Consider the following 23,000-nt stretch of genomic DNA (forward strand, 5'->3'; position numbering starts at 1 on the left):
GCCACCGGAGAGGGTGAAATGGGCCTTGGAAAAGTCTCCAGCCCAGTTCGCTTCAGGAGAAGAGGGCCTAAAGCAAGAGAGCAGAGGGAGGGTGTCAGGATTCGACTTCCCCAACCAATGTGCCTCTTCGGTGGCTCAAATGAGACCCACCCCTCCTCTCTCAGATAGCCAGCCTGTGCGTGGCCTTTTTGATTTCAGACTGCAGGTGTAAGCGAGGGTAACCTGATGGAATGCTTCACCATACCAAAGAGAACCTCCCTGTATATAGAAAAACAGCATGCCGGGGGAAATCTAGGTCAGACTCGCTGACACCCTGGTTTTCCATGTGCAAACTGAAGTAGGGGAAAGCGTGCTCACTTGGCCTGAAGGAGTTGCTTGTTTAACATTACAAAACCTTCTGGGGAATGAGGAACACACACAAAGAGAGAGGATTTTACTTCCCTACCATATGAAGCCCCATTGAAATATGAGCCTCGGGGGGGGGGGGGGGAATTGGCTCCAACATTTCCATTTCAGCTCTTCCACACCACCCACAACACACACACCCTTTTTTTTTTGGTACAAACTTTAATTTTCAAGCTGTCAGACTGTGATGGTTTTATGTAACTGTTTAAAAATTGAACACGCTTTTTAACTTGGGTTTAATATACTATACTCCCCCCTCTCTCTTTTGCCTTCTTTCTCTCTTGAATGAGCATTAAAAAACAAAGCTTGCTACAGAACAAAACCTTCTCTCTCCTTTGACGTTGGCCCGCCTGTTACACAAAGATTTCCTTGAGGACTCTGAAGGGTCGGGGGGGGGGGAAGAGGTGCTCTTACCCCTGGACTTCCAGGACAAAGTCCAGGGCCTCCACACCCCTTGGTGGCCCCCAAATCCTTGTTAATACTGTGGGCATAGGTGTGGGGGCAGGGGCATAGCTAGGGGAGAGGGGGCCCATGTTCACCCCTCTCTGGGGTGGCCCCTCAGAATGAGGGAGATAATGAAGAAAATAGGGAGGGGTGGGGCGGGAGGCTGGGTTCTTTTAACCCATCCACTCATTTATAGCTACACCCATGGGGGGGGGGCTCAAAAAACATTTAGGTCCAGGCTCCAAAATTACCTAGGTGCACCTTGGGGGTGGGGGCTGGTCTTTTTCCTTCCACCAAACGCTCTGTTAGATCAAGCCCCACAAGTAGCTTTAGTGGAGAGAAATCCAATAGAGAGAGAACCTTCAGAGAGGCAGGGGGCGCGGGGGGGGGGGGTGGCAGGACACTACAGGCCAAAATTAAGGGAAACTTCTCTAGAAGTTCCAAAGAAGGGGGAGGGGAGAGGGACAGAGAAGCAGCAGTTCTGCTTCTCTTGCAAGATCTCATTCTGCTCTTCATTTTTAATTGGAATATCTTGGTTTTGGGGGTGTGGTTTTTTTAAGGTTGAATATTGTTATTGGTGTGTTTACATGTTGCAATTCCCTGCCATGGGATTTTAAAAGTCATTCCGGCCCCCGCCCCCACCAAGGGATTTTAGAGAGTATGATTTTGTATTACTTGGAATGTGGTCACCCATCATCCTAAGAATAAAAATCAGAGCCCAAGGAAGCATCAAATGCTGGGAGCAGACTTCTCTCCCTGGGGCTCTCACCCAGCAGACCCTGCCACCTTCCCTCCACCTCCCCTCCTGTGCCGCAAGCACCGTCCCTGCTGCAATTAACCCGACAGGCTGAGCTCAGCGCCTCGAGGTCGCCCTCTGGGCTGCAGTGCCAGCTTGCCTCTGCACGAGGCAGCGGATACCCCGCCCCCGGCCAATCCCCACCCATCAAGTCCTAGCCTTAGCATTAGCTCCTCCATTTGAAAGAATGTGCCTTGCAGAAGAGGAGACTGCCTCGGCCCTTGCTCCCTGCCTCCGCTGCTGCTTTGGATCCCGACTCGTACTCCTGGCCTTGACTCTGCAAAGTCTGAGAGTAGGTCTGTTCGCACAGTCCTCGGGAGGACAGAGCAAGAGTCCTACCCACGTTCAGGAGCTGTGCCACTCCCTGTTTTTGGATTGTCGGTGAGTAAAAAGCAAGGAAGGAGAGGAAGAAGGCGAGTGGCTGTCTGTCAGGCTCCCGCTGGGAAGGAGGGCTCTGTCTACCCAGGAGCTGTTTCACAAGGTAGGACAGAAAGTTGTCCAACCCAGGGGAAGCCTCACACATGATCACTTCCTCCCCTGCTGCTTTTTACTCTCAGGTAAGTTGCCATGAAACATGAGTGCCACCTTGCTACTCAACCCTTGCCTGCTTTTGACTCAACATCTCCTCCTGGACCATTGAGATGGGGGGAGGGAAATGCTCCCCTCACTCCCAGAACCTGGCAACCAACAGGAAGAGACCCGCCCTTCCTGTGGCTGGTGCTTGCCAGAAGAAACAGGCCACCCGGGTGGTATCCTCCAGGAAGCAGCAAAGAGAAAACAGAGCCTCCAATGTGTGGGAGAGTCATGGGACGGGGGCCTCAAGCAGGACCTCTTTGTCTCAGGGAGTCAGGGGCATCACTTCTTAAGTGAAGCGGCTGAACCATCCTTGACCTTATCCTTGCCTTCTCCGCAGAGCCCCCTTTGAAGCTGCTTTTCGGTTTGATGTCGATCTGCTAGAGATCCACTTGGAATGCAGTTTTCTTCTCTGCTCCAACTGCACAGCCACTTTCTGACATTTCTTTGGGCCTCGCTGGCTAAGCACGGCTCAAAACAAACATGAAAGGAAAAGCCATCCAACCTGGATTTCAGAGAACGTTCAAGCCTGCATCCTAAACAAAAGTTTCTGGCCGGCTCCTATTTGATCTCCGTTGGACTGGCCTCCCCCTCAAGTTAGCTCCTTAAGAGAGAAAAAGCTTTTGCTGCCCCAGTTGTGAACTGCAGTAGAAAAAAATGGCAGGTGGGTAGGTATGTGGTGCAAATAAGGCTTCACGAAATAGCAAGGGGAGAGAAGGAAAGGGAGGAAGAAAAGGGCAGAGCCCAAGAACTCTTCCTCAGATATTCCCCCCCTTCAAAAAACACTGCCCCGACTTCTCCTGCCCCAGTCCTGGAAGCACAAAACCATCACGTTTCAAATAGACTATGCAACTGATGGGGATGTATCGATCAAATGGGATAATGCAAAGACTCATTCATTGTGTGCTCCTCTGTTGCTTATGCCAGCCAGCCCCATGCATGGCTGCACTCAGTAATTCAAACAAATAGTCCATGGAGGTTTGCAAGAAAGAGGGGGGAAGAAAAATACAAGGCCTTCCCAAACTCAATCACTCAGCACAGCAGATTCCATCCTTATTTCACTTGCTGTCCTCAGATGCCTACATAAAGACAAATCGTGTTTTTATAAATAAATTTAAGAGTGTTGACATGGCAAATATTCCATGAAACCTGGAGTCTGCTTCCTGCTCAAGCGTAAGGGCTGCAGTGTCATCTATGGTGCACAATCCTCTTCAAGCAGGGCTCCTCTCAAACTGAGCTCACTCCCTGCCTCTACAGCCACCTACCTTATTTCCCAGTCCCCGTTTTCACACTGGGGAATTCCAAGGCACCAGACCACTGAGGGTTCCTTCCTATCAACACAGCAGAGGCCCCACAGAGGCTCTCCTTGGCGGTGAGTGATGATGGAGTGTCTTTTGTGGTGAGGGTCCATGGGGTGTCACGAGGAGCCCAATGGTGAGAAATGGACTGACGTGAAAGGTGACACTCCATTGAGGGGGAAAGCCCCACCGCTCCTAAGGCAGAGGGCAGCCTAAAGTCCAAAGGCAGTATTGCGCTGTCTGAGGTGAGGTGCAAAATACGACCATGATCCACAGCCCTGGCAGGGGCTGCCCCCACTCAGAACTGACCCATGCAAGCTTTGAAAGCAGCCCCCTACCCATCCCCACCCACAGACTGCAATTGATCAAAAAGCTCAAGGAAGGATAAGCGTCAGTTTTGTTAAGATGAAACAAAAAATAGGCAATCTGGTTAAAGTAAAGTTGTGCCGTTGAGTCAGTGTCGACTCCAGGCACCCACAGAGTCCTGTGGTTGTCTTTGGTAGAATACAGGAGGGGTTTACCATTGCCTCCTACCACGCAGTATGAGATGATGCCTTTCAGTATCTTCCTATATTGCAGCTGCCCAATATATGAATTTCCCATAGTCTGAGAAACATACCAGCGGGGATTTGAACCGGCAACCTCTGGCTTGCTAGTCAAGTCATTTTCCCGCTGCACCATTAGGCACAGCAAAGGGAAGATAGAGCCACCAATGTGTGGGAAGGTCATGGGACAGGGGCCTAAAGCACGATCTCTTTGTCTCATGGAGCCAGGGGCATCTTTTTATTGAGCAGGGGGAGAGCAACCGGCCCTATCCAGCCCCAGCACAGCATCCCTCCAGTGGCTGTTGCTGGTGTCTAGCTTACGTTCCTTTTCAAGATTGTGAGCCCTTTGGGGAGAGGGAGACATTTTATTTGTCTATTTATATCTATGTAAACTGCTTTGGGAACTTTTGTTGAAAAGTGGTATCTAAATATTGGCCATATTTGTATCACTGCTTAAGTGAAGCCGCTGAGCCATCCTTGACCTTATCCTTGCCTTCTCTGCAGAGCCTCCTTTGAAGCTGCTTTTCGGTTTGATGTCGATCTGCTAGAGATCCACTTGGAATGCAGTTTTCTTCTTGGCTCCAACTGCACAGCTACTTTCTGACATTTCTTTGGGTCTTGCTGACTATGGCTTAAAACAAACATGAAAGGAAAAGCCATCCAACCCGGATTTCAGAAAACGTTCAAGCCTGCATCCTACAGAAAAGTTTCTGGCCGGCTCTTATTTGATCTCTGCTTGGACTGCCCTCCCCCTCAAGTTAGCTCCTTAAGAGAGAAAAAGCTTTCACTTTCCCCACTTATCAGAAGGGCCCCAAGACCCCTTTCGGTAGGTGGGTCCTGTGACAAGCCCCAGGAGACCTCTTCCCCAGAGGTCTCCTAGCATCCAACTTCACCAGATCGAGGCTGATGGGAATTCCGTGGCATCCTCTCAGGCAAGCAGGTGAGCAAATTCTGGAAGTGGCTTCTTAGAAGTTCTGGGCGAGGACAATTATGGATTGGCCCACCTGACACCCTAAGCAACTTGATTTTTTTTTTTAAAAGGCTCCCATTAAAAGCAGGAAAGGGGGCACTTGAAGATAAGAATGCGTAGCTGAGCTTTGAATTTTGTCAGATCAACACCTGCCTTTCTGGGGAGCAAACCCAGGTCTTGAAGAACCGGGTGCTGAAAAAGACACTTTTGCTTGGAACTAGAAATGTTGCAAAGAGCCACCACTATCTTGCTTGGAATACAAATATGCCATGCTCATATGAGCCTATGTTCTCGTGTGAGCTCATATTCCCCCTCCCCACCTGCATATTTTTCTGCAGTCAGATATGGCCAACTGTTCAGGAAGCCAAGAACGCCACTCTGTAGGCGGCAGCTTTTTATGTCACAGTGGTGTCATTTGTTAGCAAGTGTAGGTGTGAGAGCTCCGTGCCCCTTCACCCTGCAGCAGTTCGGGCTCAGCTACTAGCAGCCAAAGCTTCCTCTGCTGGACACCAGCTAGAAGGGCAGGCATCTCCAAACTGCCACCCCAAAAGTGGCTCTTTCAGTTCCACACCATTTTTCAATATTAATGCAGGATGCTGCACTTATTCTGTGCTCTCTAAGGATGCTGCACTTATTTTGCACTCTTGATCCTCAATTAAACCCGTACACCAATCCCTCAATCATCTTCCCGATGACAGATAAGGAACACAGAAGCTATGCAAACATATTCCCTTGGCTGTAGTTCAAAATAAATCTCCAAAGTGATTTCTCAAAATGTGCAGGGTGTACAACTTTAATTTAATGCCAACGTATAGGAAAGAGCAGCTTCATTTAAGGCCTGTGATAGACAGATCCTTGCTGTCATCGGGTTATTTATCTGCAGGCAGGCAGAGAGGATCCTCGTGATCTTATTCAATTGACAGGCCAATAAATCAACACTAATCTCCTCTTTCTCCGTGTAGTTACGCATGCTGATTTTCAGCCAGGGTCAGCTCTTTGGGAAAACTGCAGTGCTTTGCCCAGTGTGGTCAAAAGCACCACAATGGATGGATAGAAATCTTTTCCAAAATGGTCAGCTGGGAAGCAGGTTAAGTGACCTCTTTGGGCCGCATCCAACCATATGTGCCTGCAGCGGCTGAACCCGCATGCAAGTAGTCCTAGAAAGATCATTGCTGATTGCACAGATTTTATTGTACAGTATTTATACCTCCCATTTCAGCCAAGATTGCTTCCCTAGAGTATACGCATGTACGACAGTCATAGGAATATGGGCAGGGGTTCCCAACCTGGGGTACTCCAGATGTTGCTTAAATGTAACCCACATCATCTCCAGCTGCAATTCACTGTGGCTGGGGATGATGGGAGTTGTAGTCCCACGACATCTGCAGGTTGGGAACCTCTGGAATATAGGAAGCTGTCATATAATGAACTGTCAAAACCTTAGTCCATCCCGCTCAGTATTGTCATCACTGACTGGCGGCAGCAGCAGCTGTCTAAGGTTTCAGATAGGGTCTTTCCAGAGGGTCAAGCTCTGCAGCCTTTGCTGATTACTATATGACTCAGCATTGCACCCACACTATGATGGATAGTGCCTGAAGTGTTGGGAGGACAAAATTGCTAAGTTCTACCTAGCATATGGAGGATGGGTTTATTCATTAGCCATGAAGCCTATATGGAGCCTCCAGCTTCAGCAGCAGTATATCACTGAGTTCCAGTTCCTGGGAACAACAGTGGGGGACAGCTTTGCTGTCATGCCCTGCTTGTCAGTGTGCTGGAGGCATCTGGTAGGCAGGGCTCTTCTTATGCACCTAAAAATAAAAACTGGAAACTATTCGGTGCAGTTCTAACTGAGACAAGATGGGTCATTGGTCTACTCCAGTACTTTTTTCAGGGAGGAGGTCTCAAACTGCAGCCTTCCAGCTACAGCTCTCACAATCCCTAATCACAGTGGCCAGTAGCTGGTCATGATGGGAGTTGTGGGTCAACGTCTTCAGGACAGCCACAGCTTGAGACCGCTGTGTTAGATGCTTGGAGCTCACCATCCATAGGCAAGGACCCACAAACTGGGGCTTAGCTCATTAGCCAGCCATGATCTGTGGCCGCCACCAATCCCGTCTCCTCCCTCAGATCTTTTTCTGGCACACAGGCAGAGGGCTTAGGAGAAAAGAGGATCATTTACAATGAGATATGGAGATAGGGACAGGGGGAGAGCCCTTCTGCTGCTGCTCAGAAAAGATCCCTGCTGTTCCTTACCCACTCAAAAACTGACCTCTGGGTAAATGACCTCTGGGGAGGAAATCTGTGTGATGCTGGGTGTCCAGTTGACCAGAGGGCAGGGGGCACCCACCACCGGCGAGATGGCAAGTGGATTTGTAGATGCTCGCCTGTCGGGTCCCGGCTGGTTGTGAATTGTGCATGACAAATCTTTTCCCTTCTCCTCGTGGTCTTCCACCATGACTGGTTAAGGCATCTTCAGCAATAGACTATCTAGTCTATTTTTTATCTTTAGAGAGGAGAGCTGGTCTTGTGGTAGCAAGCATGAATTGTCCCCTTTGCTAAGCAGGGTCCACCCTGGTTGCATATGAATGGGAGTCTTGATGTGTGAGCCCTGGAAGATCTTCCCCTCAGGGGATGGAGCCACTCTGGGAAGAGCAGAAGGTTCCAAGTTCCCTCCCTGGCAGCATCTGCAAGAGAGGGCTGAGAGAGAGAGCCTTGGAGAAGCCGCTGCCAGTCTGTGTAGATAATACTGAGCTAGATGGACCAATGGTCTGACTCAGTAAATGGCAGCTTCCTATGTTCCTAGTAACAGCACCACAGCTCAGACCAGTCCTGCTGCAGCCTGCTTATTATTCAGCCAGGGGCGTAACTATAATAGGGCAAGGGGAGACAGTTGTCTGGGGGCCCACTGCCTTGGGGCCCCACCCCAGAGGCAAGTCACATGACTGACTCCCCCAGCCACGCACCCACTCGGGCTTCCTTCAGTTGTATTCATCCTCCGAAATGGATGTGAGTGTCAAGACCTGGAGCTACCAGAACAGCATCTCTTTCTCTAGTACCATTAAATGACTGGCATCACCCACAATTTACAAAACCTTTTAAAAAAATAATTTAGGATTATGTTCTATTGTGGCACGTAGGTTTTATAATTAGATAGATAGATAGATAGATAGATAGATAGATAGATAGATAGATAGATAGATAGATATTTTTCTATGCTTTTTACCACTGTTCAGCCTCATTTAAGATTTCTTTACTTCATGAGCTGAGCTTGGGGGGGGGGGGCATTTTAAAATCTTGTCTCTGGGCCCCCTCCAACCTTGCTCTGCCCCTGTATTCAGCCCACCAGCCTTTCGCCATCTCCGTGCCAGCAGTCCTCTTCATCTCCCCACTCGCTCACACATTCGTGTCAGAGGGATCAAGTACAGCCACAGCACGCCAATTCCCATTCCACAAGGCACAGCAGCTAAGCCCTGCCTCAGCCTCCAGGGAGGTCCGGCTAAGATGCTGGCTGCATTTGGAATAGCTTGGGCATTTGGTGCCCCACAGGGTGGTGAGGGGTCACACTTAAACTGGACCCTCAGCCACGGCACAAGGAGCATTATTAGCGGGCCAGCCCGAAAGCCAGACTTGTGACGATCTTCCTCTGAACTGCGCAGGCACGCCTTGCAGTTCACTACAGCCGCTGGGCCAAGAGGATGTGCCCAGTGGTCGCTCCCCCCGCTGCTGCCGGTGGGGGGAGGAGGAGGTTGACTGCTCGGCTACCCCCCACCCACCCCCGCGGCCACCCCTTGGCCGCGTGGCGGCTTTGATTAAAAAACAAAACACGTAGTTTAGCTGTGGCGGGCAGGCACAGGGAGGCTGTAGGAGCCCCCTCCCCCCGAGATTTGGAGACCCCCCTGGACCTTGGAGGGCACAGACCAGGTCCCCAATTCTGGGGGTTAGAGTGCTTCTGTGTACCTTTAAACGCTCTTAATTGTTTTTAAGTACTCTTATACATCGAGCCCTTCTGGTCCACGGTTTACTAGGATGCAGATTTCTCTCTCGTAGACAGTCTCGGTTCTATTTTAAAATTGATATTTTAAATTTTTAAAATCCTCCCCCCCTTTCCTCCACATTATACTTTTATAGCTTCATAACTGTAGTTTTATATTTTATACTGTACCCCCTGTCTGTACCTCATGTATTCTCCTACTCTTATGCTGGTCTAAGACCGAAATAAAGGTGATTGATTGCAAACTCCTCCCATCACCCGAGTCTAAAGAGAGGTTCAGCCACTGCAAAAGAGAGAAATTTGACTGCTGTTTTCCCCTTCCTACAGCTGTTGGTGCTGGCAGACATTAATACAGCCTGACAGCTCGAAATGGCTCCTCTCCAATTGCTTTCCTTTTTTAAAGCCTCACGGATCCTCCTCTCCATGTCAACCCCCAGCGCTTCCGTTCCATCCCTTTGCTGCTCAAGTTGCTCAGAGGTGATCTTTGCTGCTGGCAAGGGAGGAGGTGAGCTACAGCAGGGCTCTTCACGAGGCTCCCACCGGAGCTGTGCATCAGCCTTGAGAACTCACTAGCTTCCCATCACAACACAGACACTCTTTGGAACATAAGAAGCTGCCTTATACCGAGTCAGACCATTGGTCCATCTAGCTCAGTATCATCTACACTGACCAGCAGGAGCTCTCCAAGGTTGCAGGCAGTCTCTTCCAGCCCTACCTGGAGATTCTGCCAGGGAATAAACTCAGGACCTTCTGCATGCAAGTTCTATGGTGAACTAGTGTTGGGACATCCTAAAAGGAATGACAAGGAAAGTCTACTGAAATGCACTGGTCTGGTTCCTTCCCAATGGCCATGGAATGTCCTGAATTTCCAAATGGCCAAGGAAATATGGCATTCCCTGTCATGTAGACTCCTAGAGTCTACATGACCAGATGCATGGTGTCAGCCTAGTGGAATAGAGACATGGGAAGCTGTTAGACAGAGTCAGACCCTTGGCCCACCTAGTTCAATATCAGCTACACTGTCTAGAAGTTGCTCTCCAGGGTTTCAGACAGGAGCCATTCCCAGTTCTACCTGGAAATGCTGCCCGGGAGTAAACCTGGGACCATCTGCATGCAAAGCAGATGCTCTGCCACTAAACTGAGACCCCAACTCTCATCTTCAGAAATATCATGGATAGAAATCTCTCTAGTGAGGAAGTGGGCAGGCCAAGCCAGGACCAGTGTTCTCTCTAACAGGGATTCCCAGATGTTGTTGACTGCAACTCCCAGAATCTTCAGCTATAATGGCTTTTGCTTGGGGATCCTGGGAGTTGTAGTCAACAGCATCTGGGAATTCTTGTTAGAGGGAACACGGGTCCAGACTTGTATTTAGAGATGATCAAATCTGTATATGAACACCAGCACTGTGGAGAAGACACACTCTTATGCAAGGAGGTTTTTGAAAAACACAACTTAGAGTTTAGTGCCTAGATCTTTGCTCAGGTCACCTGTATGCCCCTGAGAAACGGGCCCAGGGGCAGAGTTAAATAATGGATGTCCCCCCAGAACAGATCGATGGCACAAAAAACAAAGCATGGGGTGGGATGTGAGTTCCGATGGCGATCTACACAGAGGAAAGGGACGCCTGCAGAAGAACGGAAGGTACAGTGCTAAAGACACACGGACATAGGAAGAGGAGATACTAGGACACAGTATTTGTGGCATGGCTGATTTTAGGGATGGACCAAAACAAGCACTGGTCCAAAGCAGTGAAAAGGCCCATGGCTTCCCCTTGAGGCCCAGCCAGATTGCACACAGAGGGTGCTAGGAGAAAGTAGCAGCATCGCTGTGAGTCCATGCTGCCTTCTCCTGAAAACCACCTCCCCATCTACAAAATGGGGAAATGTCTTTGGGGGGCAACATTCCCACTGGTGGAGAGGGAGCGGGGAGACAGCAGAATCAGCAATGGTCTCTCGGTGAAGGCGAGGGGACCCGCCGTCATCTTGGCCCTCTGCCCCTTTCTAACACTTGAAAGACAGTTTTATACCTGGAATGGTGCACCAAGGATGAAGAATGAGAAGAGAAAAGCTGCACAAGTGATGTAATGCTTAGAGTGTTGGATCAGGGCAGGGGGCACAGAGACCTTGGGTTCAAATCTCACCAGCCTTGACACTTACTGGGTCCCTGTGAGTGTCACGGCTGCTAACTAATACCAACTGCACTAACTAAATAAATAGGCATATAAGACTGAAATGTTCAGCCAGGTGTTCAGTCGCAGAGATAGCCGGTCGTAGAGTGATCTTGTAATCCATGGTTATTATGTCATGTGGAATGAGTATTGTATGGGGTTGTGGTTTATGAGGCTATGTAAGATATATTTTTATGAAATTGTGTTGTTGTGTATATTATTGCTTGTAAGCCGCCCTGAGTCCTATGGGAGTAGGGCAACATGTAAATCTAACTAACTAACTAACTAAATAAATAAATAACTGGGCAAAGAGGCACCTTTTTAACATGGCGATTCTCTTATATTTAGTAGGGGGCGAGCAACTGGCCCTATCAACCCCCAGCACAGTACCTCCAGTGACTGTTGCTGGGGTCTATCTTATTATTTACATTTATATCCCGCTCTTCCTCCAAGGAGCCCGGAGCGAGTTTCTCCTCACAACAACCCTGTGAAGTAAGTTAGGCTGAGAGAGAAGTGACTGGCCCAGAGTCACCCAGCTAGTATCATGGCTGAAGGGAGATTTGAACTCAGGTCTCGCCGGTCCTAGTCCAGCACTCTAACAACTACACCACGATGGCTCTTATGTTTCATTTTAGATTGTGAGCCCTTTGGGGACAGGGAGCCATCTTATTTATTTATTTATTATTTCTCGATGTAAACCGCTTTGGAAACTTTTGTTGAAAAGCGGTATATAAATTGTTGTTGTTGAGTGACCCTGGGGCTATCACACCCTCTCCCAGCCTCACCTACCTCACAGGGTTGTTGTAATAGATAGGTAGATAATTGCAGTCGATAGATCAGCACATGGGGTGGTTGTGAGGATAAAATGAGCGGAAGAAAGAGCCATGTACACTTTTCCCTGAGGAAAAAGGGCAGGATAACAATATCTATTCGCACTAGGTTTTTTTTAAGAGAACATATTTTCCATTTTTTAAAAAAACTGGTGCAAATAATGCTTCATAACCGCTTCAGAGTAGGAATCATGTAGTCACCGCTGCTAAAGAAGCAAAGAAGTGGTGATTCTCTTTATTTAGCCGGGGGAGAGCTACTGGCCTTATCCACCCCCAGCACAGCATTTTTCCAGTGTGTGTTCCTGGTGTCTATCTTATTTCTTTTTTAGATTGTGAGCCCTTTGGGGACAGGAAACCATCTTTATTTATATATCTATGTAAACCATTTTGGGAACTTTGGTTGAAAAGCAGTATGTAAATATGCATCATATCCGTAGTGTGCGGAAAAACAGAGAGCAGGTTGTCCCTTAACAAAATATTTGCAGTCTAGGAAAAGAGAGGGGGCGGTTGGGCAGAGGGGAAGATTAGAACAGATGAAGATTTCTGGCTGACCTTTACACATAACAAATAAGCCGTACACTGGAGCACTGATATTAAAAACTAATTAGCACACAGGTACATCCCTGGGACTTTCGGCTTCGCGGCGGTCTATCCGCCTTCGACCAAGAAGGCCACTGCAAAGGGCCACGATTAAATACAGCTCACGTCTCTCCATGCAGCAGCTGACATTCTGCTCCCCCACCCCGAGGAGAGAATTGTGGTGTCAGGCACGTTTCAAGCACAGCACATAGAGGAGTGCCCCCCCACCCCCACAAGTGAATCGCTCACTCAGCAACTTGCTTGCCAGATAAAAATAGACGGACCAAACGCCAGCAACCAACTCCCCTCTCTAACCTCGTGCAAACAGAGAGACCCCCAGACCAACTGCTGGTGTCTTTTGTTCTCTGGAAATCTATCCGGTTTCCTCGGGAACATGTTCGTTCCAGAAGTCCGTGTGTAAGTGGAAGGGTTTGGGGGCAGGCAGTGCCTAGAAGGAGCCGTGCCAACACACACCGCTGCTTCCAATCCCCGCATCTCTGCTGCCTCCAGAAATAGGCTGTGTGTGTGTGTGCTTCAGAGAGAAGTGCTGCATCCTTTGCGAATATTAAATACCTTCTTCCCCCAGCAGGTCTGCACATTCCCTGCTATTAGCAAAGAGGGGTGTTTACGAAAGCAGCCTGCTGCAGATGCGGAATTTCTATCTTAAAAAAAAAAAAAAGGATAAGCAAACCAAATGCTTTGCCTTATATAAGGAAGAAAGCACACCCTGACCCCTCTTGCTTGCTTGTGTAACCCATCAGGGTCGGGACAGAAGGGAGGTGGTGAAGCTGGCTGGCCAATCACACACCCTCCTCCCAGGGGTGTAGCTATAATTGAGCAGATGGGTTCAAAGAACTCGGGGGCCCCAGTTCCACCCCTCCCTATTTTCTTCATTATCTCCTTCACTCCAAGGGGCTTCTGGAGAGAGGGGCGAACACAAGCGCCCTCTCTCCTAGCTACGCCCCTGCCCACCTGCCCTGCGACAAACTTTAACTGGTGGGATGCATATGGCAGAACCAGGAGAGAGCGGACTGAGACACTACAGATGGGCTGTATATCAAATGTTTCAAATAAATAAATAAAAATTCTTGAATGCCTCCTTGCATGGAAATAAAAAACCTCCTTGCACGCAGAGAACTAGCATAGTAAGGAGAACGTTTCTAATCCTTCTGTGCTAGTTTTGTTTTTTTTTAACTTGCAGAACATTTTTTAATATAGAGAGGAACATTTTTATTTATTTATTAAATGTGATTCACCACCTACACACCTTGAGGCAGAATCCTGTACAGGACCTGTATCCCCTCAGCATTCTGTCACCTTCAGTGGCATGTGAAGGAGTCCCATAATCACTCCTCAAGCAAGCAGCACAACCATACTGGAGTCCCACAACTGTTTTTGCCAACTCCGGCTAAAACCTCCCAGGTCTGCCTTGGCAAATTCAAAAGGTGGCTGCTTCTCTGACCCTCCCACAATTCTTGATGAGTGTCACATTACCTAATTGGGAGAGAAATTCCAGGACATCAAGGATCAGCCAGCTTCCATGGGTGCACTCATGCTAATAAAGACAGTCAAACTCATAACAGTACCAAGCATATGCCTCTCCATTGAGCTACGGTCTCTGCCCATGATTTATGGACTGTCAGAGGAGTGAAACCGGTGGAAAAATGAACTACTACTATGAATATTTATACACCACTTTTCAACAAAAGTTCCCGAAGTGGTTTACACAGAGAAATAAAAATAAATAAATAAGATGGCTCCCTGTCCCCAAGCGGCTCACAATCTAAAAAAAGAAACATAAGACACCAGCAACAGCCACTGGAAGGATTATGTCCTGGGGATGGATAGGGCCAGTTGCTCTGCCCCTGCTAAATAAACAGAATCACCACTTTAAAAAGGTTCCTCTTTGCTCAGTTAGCAGGGAAATTTTATCAATGAAATCTGATTATACTAGCGGAGGAAATTAAGCCAGAAGTCAAGGTTGCTGCTATTGTCTCCTTGGCCAGTCTTGGCCACCCATGAGATGTGAGTTAATCTTGACCAGGTAAGATGATGCAATTATGATGGTATAGGCTAGCAGCCTCTTGCCACACCACCCCTCCTTCTTCGAAGGTCACATTCCTGCTGCCGATGGAGGTGAAGCAATGCACAGTGTGAATGTGTCATATCAAGTGTTGTGTTTACTTAGATGTTATCTGGTGGCTGTGGTCCATCTCCAGCCTCAGCGGCAGGATGCCTCTCAATACCAGTTGCAGGGGAGCAACAGCAGCAGGAGAGGGCATGCAAATTCCTCTTGCCTGTGGGCTCCCTAGAGGCATCTGGTGGGCCACTGTGTGAAACAGGATGCTGGACTAGACAGACCTTGAGCCTGATCTAGCAGGGCTGTTCTTATGCTCTTATGCAGAAGAAGGAGAAGACATATAGAGTCCCTTCGCATGTAACGTGAAACCGGAGTTGAAGAGATGAAATTTCAGGTTGGAATTTTTGATTGCCTGAATATGTGAAACCACAGTTCAGACCCCCAAACAAACCAAGGTTTCCCTCCTGAGACTCTGATGTGAACCTTCGGTTTGTAGTGGGTTTCGCCGCCCCACCTGTGGCTTGGTGATGTCAGTGTTACGTGTGAACGCTGCACTGCAGTCCCACTGTGCTACAACCAGTGTTGAGGGAGGAAGCTCCTTCCCTTGCTCCAGCTGCGATTGGCTCCCGGGGCTGTCCTTCATTCAAGAAGGAAGGCCACACAGCCGCTTCCCCCTCCTCTCTGCAGTCTCCCTGACTGCAGAGAGCCTCCTGTCTGTTACGTGTGAATGCGGAGAGGAGAGTGGAGATGGGGGAACTGCAGGTCCATCGGACCCGTGGTTCTGCATTACGTGTGAATGCGGCCCTAGAATCCATCTCTCTCATATCACCAAGTGAAAGCATGTTGACTTCTCCTCAAAGAAATGGTCATTTGAAGGTGCTAAGGATGCTCACAGGTGGACAAAAGAGCTCCCTGGAGTTCAGGGACGATTCTATTAGCTGAGGTCCATATAGTATAGATATGACCCCTGATTTGTCCTCCCTGAGTGCACTCTACGATTCAATTCATAAGGCTTTTCCATTTGTTTGGCAACAGAAGCTCGATGCTTCCGTTCCTCTCTGACCAAGGTTTTGTTGGCAATAAAGAAAACCCTTCATTATGCAGACTTCATCCAGCCGTAAGCCTCTGGCAATTCAGTCCTAATCACATTTACTTGCAGGTAAGTTCTATCAATTTCAAAGGAGTCTCAATCAGTGTGCACAAATAGCTACAATTCTGCTTCATTTCCACAAAGATTCTGATAATCCTTTGCCAAGCCCTAGGGCTGCAAATCTTCCAGTGAATTCTCAGCTAGCTAGAGCTGATTTAGAGACATGACCTTAGGCTCCCAGAAGTCAGAAGTGCTGCCTGCCACCATCCTGAGCTATGCTTACATATCCTACATGAATCTTTTTGCTTCATAGGCCATTAACATACTTTTGGGAAGAATTCTATGTGCCTTCTCATTCATATTCAGCCACATCTCACTAGCAGAGAAGGAGAATCAAGCTCAGGAGATGTATCAATCTGCACTGGAAACACACTCACTCAGATTACTCTATTCCCTCCCAACCTTAGCCCCATTCACACATTATGTTCAACACTCATATGAGGGTACATTGCATACAGGTACAGATATGCATATAGGTACGGATTTATATATGTCCTGTTGAACACAGATGCACTTCCTGATCTGTACCCTGCATTTGAGGGGCCTGTATCCAGGTTCACTTTTAACATGAGTGCAGGTACAGTCATTCACACAATCGCATGTACAAGTATACAGACATCAGTACATGTGTAAAACATAATGTCTGAACAGGGCTTTTCCGATAGTCTTTTTCTTGCCTACACTACATTTCTGCAGTAGTTCAGACTAGCCGCCGCCGCCACCTCCTCCTCCTCCTCCCTCCTCTGTAAACCACTTTGAGAACTTTTTGTCAAAAAGCAGTATATAAATCGTAGTAGTAGTAGTAGTAGTAGTAGTAGTAGAAGAAGAGGAAGAGGATTCACTCAAGCACATGGGATATTATCACCGAAGATTTACTCGAGTGTTTTAAAAAGACATAATATATCTACGTTAACCTCGTGTTTATACATCTAGATTAAGGGTCCTGGCATGGACAGAAAGGTGGAGACAGTAAATAAAATATATCAGCTGGTCTTGCGTTCTCACTCGGAACATGTTTCACTGTCACAAGGGCAAGAAACATAGAGTATGTTAATTTTCTTTGGAGGAGGGAGTTGCCCGAATGGATAGAGAGAGTTTGATTTATTAAACCTGGCTGACCAGAGCTATGCATCAGAGAGCACCAGCTCCTAGAAATGATAATGTTATGTTACGATACATTGTGGTGAACAGCATTCCCAGATAGAGCGAATATACTGTGCAACGAGATAAGCTGGCCACGGCCACAGAACAGGAATGTAACTGGTAAATACAAATCTCTGTGTGTATGACCAGAATGCATGTAAGACTGAATGTATGAGATTCCATATCTAAGAACATAAGAACAGCCGTCTGGCCTATCTAGTCCAGCCTCCTGTTTCACACAGTGGCCCACCAGACGCCTCTGCAAAGCCCACAGGCAAGAGGCGAGGGCATGCCTTCTCTCCTGCTGTTGCTCCCCTGCAACAGGCATTTAGAAGCATCTGGCCTCTGAGGCTGAAGGTGGCCTATAGCCATCAGACTAGTAGCCATTGATAGACCTCTCCTCTGTGAATTTATCTAAGGCCTTTTTAAAGCCACCCAAGCTAGGGGCCATCACTACATCATTTGGCAGAGAATTCCACAGATTAATTATGTGCTGTGTACCCACAAAAGGTACTTTCCTTTTGTGGGTCATAAATTTTGTGGGCCATACTTCCGGTTGTGGGTTGTAAAGTACCCACAAAAGGTAATTCCTTTTGTGGGTCGTAAATTTCTTGGCCATCGGTTTCATGGGATGACCTGGTACTAGGATTGGAGAAAAATTTCTCTCCATCCACTCTCTACTCCATGCATAATTTTTATAAACCTCTAGGTCTCCTTGTAGTTGCCTCCTTTCCGAACTAAAAAGCCCCAGATGCTGTAGCCTTGCCTCATAAGGAAGGTGCTCCAAACCCCTGATTATCTTGGTTGTCCTCTTCTGCACCTTTTGTGTGGAGCCCTTTACTGCTAAGATGGCACCAACTTTATGATGGAGCTGAACCAAGAGGGAGAGGTCCATTTGCACAGCTCACTGCACTTCTGGTCATTGCTTGCTGCTGGGAGAACAGTCGTTCCTGAGAGGCTGATGACTACTGACCGAGCAGTTGCAGAAGAACCCAAAGGCAGAGATCAAGCCACCCTGTGTTTACACAGCCCAAAGCCAGCGGGCTCCTTGGCCCTTTCCTCGGTATCTCAGATGTCTTCAAAGCTGGAAGTTCTTGTGGTTTTAATGACCTCCTTTCATCACAGTACCAATATGATGAATATTTACATACCGCTTCACAATCACAGAAATGACGACCGAGCACTAAACAGCCAGCCCAGAACTATTGATCTCAAACTGTCTGGGAGGACTGCTAAACCATTGCTATTGAGCACTTAAGCCTTCTGCAACCAAAGGAGAAAATGCAGGTGCTGGAAATATTTCAGTGCTCCAGAGCTGAATGTCAGCACCCCAGAAATGAGCTCTTGCCTCCGTTTTGGAGGCAGATCAGGAACTTTCTCCTATCACCTCCCATAAGAAAGAAAAAACACACCACATATCATCACCCTTATGGATTGAATTACTCACAGAAAACCAGGAGGGGGAATCATCTTGCATCTGAAAGCTCCTTTGAATTTTTTTTTTTTTAATTTGTTTCCCTGAGGAGCCCCAGTGAACATCCAGAGTCTGGATGCAAAACCAGAAGAGGCCCTGCTCCATGTACCCAAGTAATCACATTACTCCACCTCCACCTTATATCTCGCCCCAAATTTCTGTCTCTTTCCTCTCCTGTGTGTCATTTCCTAGATCATGAGCCCCCAGGAGCTTTCCCACACATAGCTTCCAGCTCTCGGGGTAAATGTGGAGCGAAGCCACTTCGAATTAAACTCGCGGCATGAGGGAAGCAGCCCCTCCCCTCTGCTCTCGGGTTTTCTTTTGGTGCAGGTTCACATTGCATGCCTCCGTGTTTTCCTTCTAGCCAATGGGGAGGGAGGGAGAGGGAGAGCATGCTCCTTGGGTAGGATCACAATGTTGCCTTCAAAACCTCATGTCCTAGACTGGGAGCATTTGTATATTCTAACAGATTTCTTCCCTTCCCCTGCCCCTCCACACATGTGTGGTGTGCTTTCAGGGGCATAGCAAGGTTGGAGTGGGCTCAGAGACAAGGTTTTAAAATGCCCCCCCCCCCCACTGAAGCTCATCTCATGAAGTTAAGAAATCTTAAATGAGGCTGAATAGGCTTTGTAAATGGTGGACGATTCAAGTCATTGAATGGTCCTAGAGAAAGACGTGCTGTTCTGGTAGCTCCAGGTCTTAACATTCCCATCAAGTTCGGAGGATGAATACAACTGAAGGAAGCCCGGGAGGGTGCACGGCTGGGCGAGTCAGTCATGTGACTTGCCTATGCCCCCCCCCAAGGCAGTGGGTCCCCAGACAACTGTCTCCCCTTGCCCTATTATAGTTACACGCCTGTGCGCTTTACATCAGTTTGTTGGTAAAACCTCTTTTTAACCAGTGAGAACCTTAAGTAAGTGGACTAATATTGTTCAAAAAATTTGACTTGAGCATACACAGAGGTTTTGTAACTAGAACTTCCAAATAGTTTGCTTCCTGAAAACTGGTTTTTCTACTCTTCATATCTAGGCAAGGCAATTCTACTTGCATTCCTAAAGAGTGCTAATGTCATATTAATGGCTATGTAAATACTCTTTCAGTACCTCTCCCTCCTGGCATTTGCTAATGTGTTTTAAGAAAAACTTGCTTAAAACCAGGATTTTAAAAACCCAGAAATACATCGAGACAAGCGAGATTTCGGAAGACAACGGCCGATTTGTATGTGGGCTGCTTCCAAGGATCTCAAATGGACTTTGGGGTAAGTCTGGCCGGTGTGTGAACTCACACACTCTCTTCCGAAGGAGATTCACCGTAATTGCCCTGTGTGGAAACGCTCCTGGAGCAGAGAGATGTCCTTTCATTCTTTGTAAACAAAGGGGATGAGTGACAGGCTGGGCATCTGATTCTCCCTCTACCCCAATAAATGGGATTCTTCTCTATGGATTATATTTCAGCCAGCAAAATCAATGGAGAAACAAGGAACAATTAGATGTGACAGCTCTGGCAGGGACAGAAAGAGTGTCCTGAATACCAATAACCTTTCCTGCAAAGTCTTTTTACAAACATTACAAGACCCTTCTGAAGGAGAGAAACCCACAGGGAAAGCCATGTCAACAGCTGCAGTCCAACAGATGTAGCCTAACATCTGGGAACCCAAAGTCAGGTACCCTGCTGCATTCTAAGCCAGCAAATGCTTCTCCTCTTATTCAACTTGCACATTTCTGACACAAACAATTCGCAGGTGCTACAATAAGGATGGACATTTGGACTTGGAAACAGGCCCTCAAAGTTTCTGCCAGTCATGAGGAAATTGTTCATTTCCCACTCATTTCTATGAAGTCCTACTTGGAAACACAGCATAGTGAAGGCAGCCCAGCCTGTTGCTATTTCAGGCAATGTGGCACAATTAAAGTGTGTGTGTGTGGGGGGGGGTGCAGTCAAAATTAAGCCCATTTTGATGCTACAGGGGAGGTGTGGGACTGTCCCATATCTGCAGCTCCCATCTGCGAATCCTTGCTAATGTCTCACAAAGATGACATTTGAGATGACCAGAGTTTTGTTGTCTCTCACAATCAGGAGCCAATGAAATAAAGCAGGAGTCTCAAAACCCCAAACCTGAATAAGCTCTTGCAGAGCATCTCTGCATATCTAGGGTTGCCAACCTTCCAGGAATTGACATCAATCTCCAAGTAACTATTGAAAGCCACATCTGGGAGATGCTAATGGCCTGAAGTTGGGAGAAAATATTAGAAAAGATATTTGGGGGGTGGGGACTTTCCCGGAAGAACTTCAGTCAGTCTTGGCAACCCTACAGCACACCCTGACCATCAAGCCAAGTTTAAAATTCACCCAAGAGAGAGACGGCGGCACTCTTCTGCATTTAAGAATCCTTTTCTTTGCATCTGGAGACCACTTTGGAAAGAAACAGTTGTACAGAAATGTGTCACTGAGAGACTTTAATTTCATCACCACCGCTGCCAACAACAACAAAGCAGAGCAAAACCAGAGACGGTTTTTTAAAATCATTTCATTTCACCATCTGCAAGAACAACTCAGCCAAACCGACAGAGGTTTTTTACTTCCTGATTGATACCCGACAGAATCAAGGAGGTTCGTGGGTTTTCCCCCCTAGCGCGGCCATAAAATAACTCACAGACTAATTGCTAAAAGAGACAAGGGGGGGAAAAAGCCCTGTTGCCAAACTCAATGCATTTTGGACACATTTTTCACTCAAGCTTTTACCAAGCCATATTGTTCATTTTCACTGCTAACTGTGAGAGCAGATAAATGCTGCTACTGAGGCAGTTAGAAGCATATTTCAGATGGCGACTTACTTTATTGAGCAGCAGCTGCTCTGCTCCAGGCTTCAGAGGCTTCCATCGACTCCTGCCGTTCTTGCCATCTCGACGCACCTCCAGTGTTTTCGAACCCAGATCACTCTCAGCTGCCAGGGTCAGATTTAGAAAAAGGGGGATGAAATGAAGACATATTTGGGGAAGGGTCCCCATTGCAAACTCACTTCTGCCTTGCTCTCAATTTCCAAACATGACTGCTAATGAGAATGCTCTTGCTTTCGGAGGAACTCTAAAGGGCAATTCCAAGGGTAACGAATCAGAAACATTGCCACTTTTCCAATGACTGTAGCCATAAGCAAACTTTCAAGTTGATAATATAGCATCTCCTACCCTAATACCATGCTTTTACAAAACCTTTAAATAGTATAGATAGTGTCTGAAACGTGCAAAATACATTGGTAACTGAACCAGAATTTTTGGACAGCGATTCTGATTCTGTTACCAACGTATTTTGCGCATTTCAGACACTATCTATAATACGTACGGGTTTTGTAAAAATATGGCCTTAGAGTAGATGTTCTCTTGCCAATGCATATCTACAGTATGGTATTAACTGGAAAATTTGCTGAAGGCTACAGTCATTGAAAGAGTGGTAGGTAATGTGCCTGATTCTGTTACCATTGGAACTGCCATACAGTGGCAATGTCACATGAATGCTAAACTACTTTGAGTGCCTTTTGCAGAAAGATAGGGTAGGTTGTTGTTCCCCGTCAGCTGGTATTCAGGATGCACTGAATCCCTCCACAAGCTTGTTGGAAACTGCCTTTTATGGTTTTCAACAAATTAACCTCCCATTCTCTCTCCACAAATGGTTTTGCGATGTCATGTGTACTAGCAGGGAAATGTAGGAGAATGGGTCACCATGATAAGCCATACACATTCTAGAAGTGGAGAACTAGACAGAAGAGCTGGTCTTGAGCAGGATTTGTCCCTTTTGCTAAGCAGGGCCCACCCTGGTTTGCATTTGGATGGGTGACTACATGTGGGCACCGTAAGATATTCCACTTAGGAAAATATCTTACAGTGCTCCTCAAGAAGCTCCTGAAGAGGACATGATGGAGAGAGAGCTATAACCCACATCATTAGGGGGTTGGGCCATAGCTCAGTGGAGGAACATCTGCTTTGCATAGAGAAGGTCCCAAATTCAACCCTTGAAAGCATCTCCAGGTAGGGCTGAAAAAGACTCCTGCTTAGAACTTTGGAGAGCTGCTGCCAGTCAGTGTAGACCACAGGTTCTGAACGTTGGGTCTCCAGATGTTATTGGACTTCAATGCCCATAATCCCCTGCCCCAGTGGCCTTTGGCTGGGGATTATGGGAGTTGAAGTCCAATAACATCTGGGGACCTTACGTTGAGAATCCCTGATGTAGACAATACTGAGCTAGATGGGCTGAGGGTCCGACTCAATAAAAAGCATCTTCCTATGTTGGTTCCTACGATTCCATTTTCAATGGCAGCACCATCATGTCATTCATAGCATACGGTTCTGCTCCGAGGCAAACAGGAGGTGGCTCTCTCCATTGTGTCCTGTTCAGCAGCTTCTGGAAGCATGACCTGGCTAGCTGCAGCTGGAAACTGATTGCTTGGCTAGTTGGAGCTTTGCACTAGGTCACAAAGCAATGCTTCTGTGGACCAAGTAGGACATCTGGAGGTACCCGGTGTCCTGCTACGGACCTTATCCACCTTCTCATTATCATCATC

General features: G+C 47.5%; 1 protein-coding gene across 4 annotated transcripts in view; it reads right to left on the reverse strand.

The window, feature by feature from the left end:
* ARHGEF9 (Cdc42 guanine nucleotide exchange factor 9) overlaps nucleotides 1-21,367 on the reverse strand; it is a 204,139-nt gene extending 182,772 nt beyond the window's left edge. The window contains exon 1 of one of the 4 annotated variants that reach the window (XM_053273656.1): nucleotides 21,280-21,364. The gene's annotated coding sequence lies outside the window, so the exon portion shown is untranslated. Of the gene's footprint in view, nucleotides 1-21,279 lie in introns of all 4 variants that reach the window. The other 3 variants (XM_053273653.1, XM_053273654.1, XM_053273655.1) reach the window with 3 other exon arrangements.
* Between the last annotated feature and the right edge of the window lie 1,633 nt (nucleotides 21,368-23,000).

This window comes from Hemicordylus capensis, chromosome 11 (assembly GCF_027244095.1).
Source record: "Hemicordylus capensis ecotype Gifberg chromosome 11, rHemCap1.1.pri, whole genome shotgun sequence".
Lineage (NCBI taxonomy): Eukaryota > Metazoa > Chordata > Lepidosauria > Squamata > Cordylidae > Hemicordylus > Hemicordylus capensis.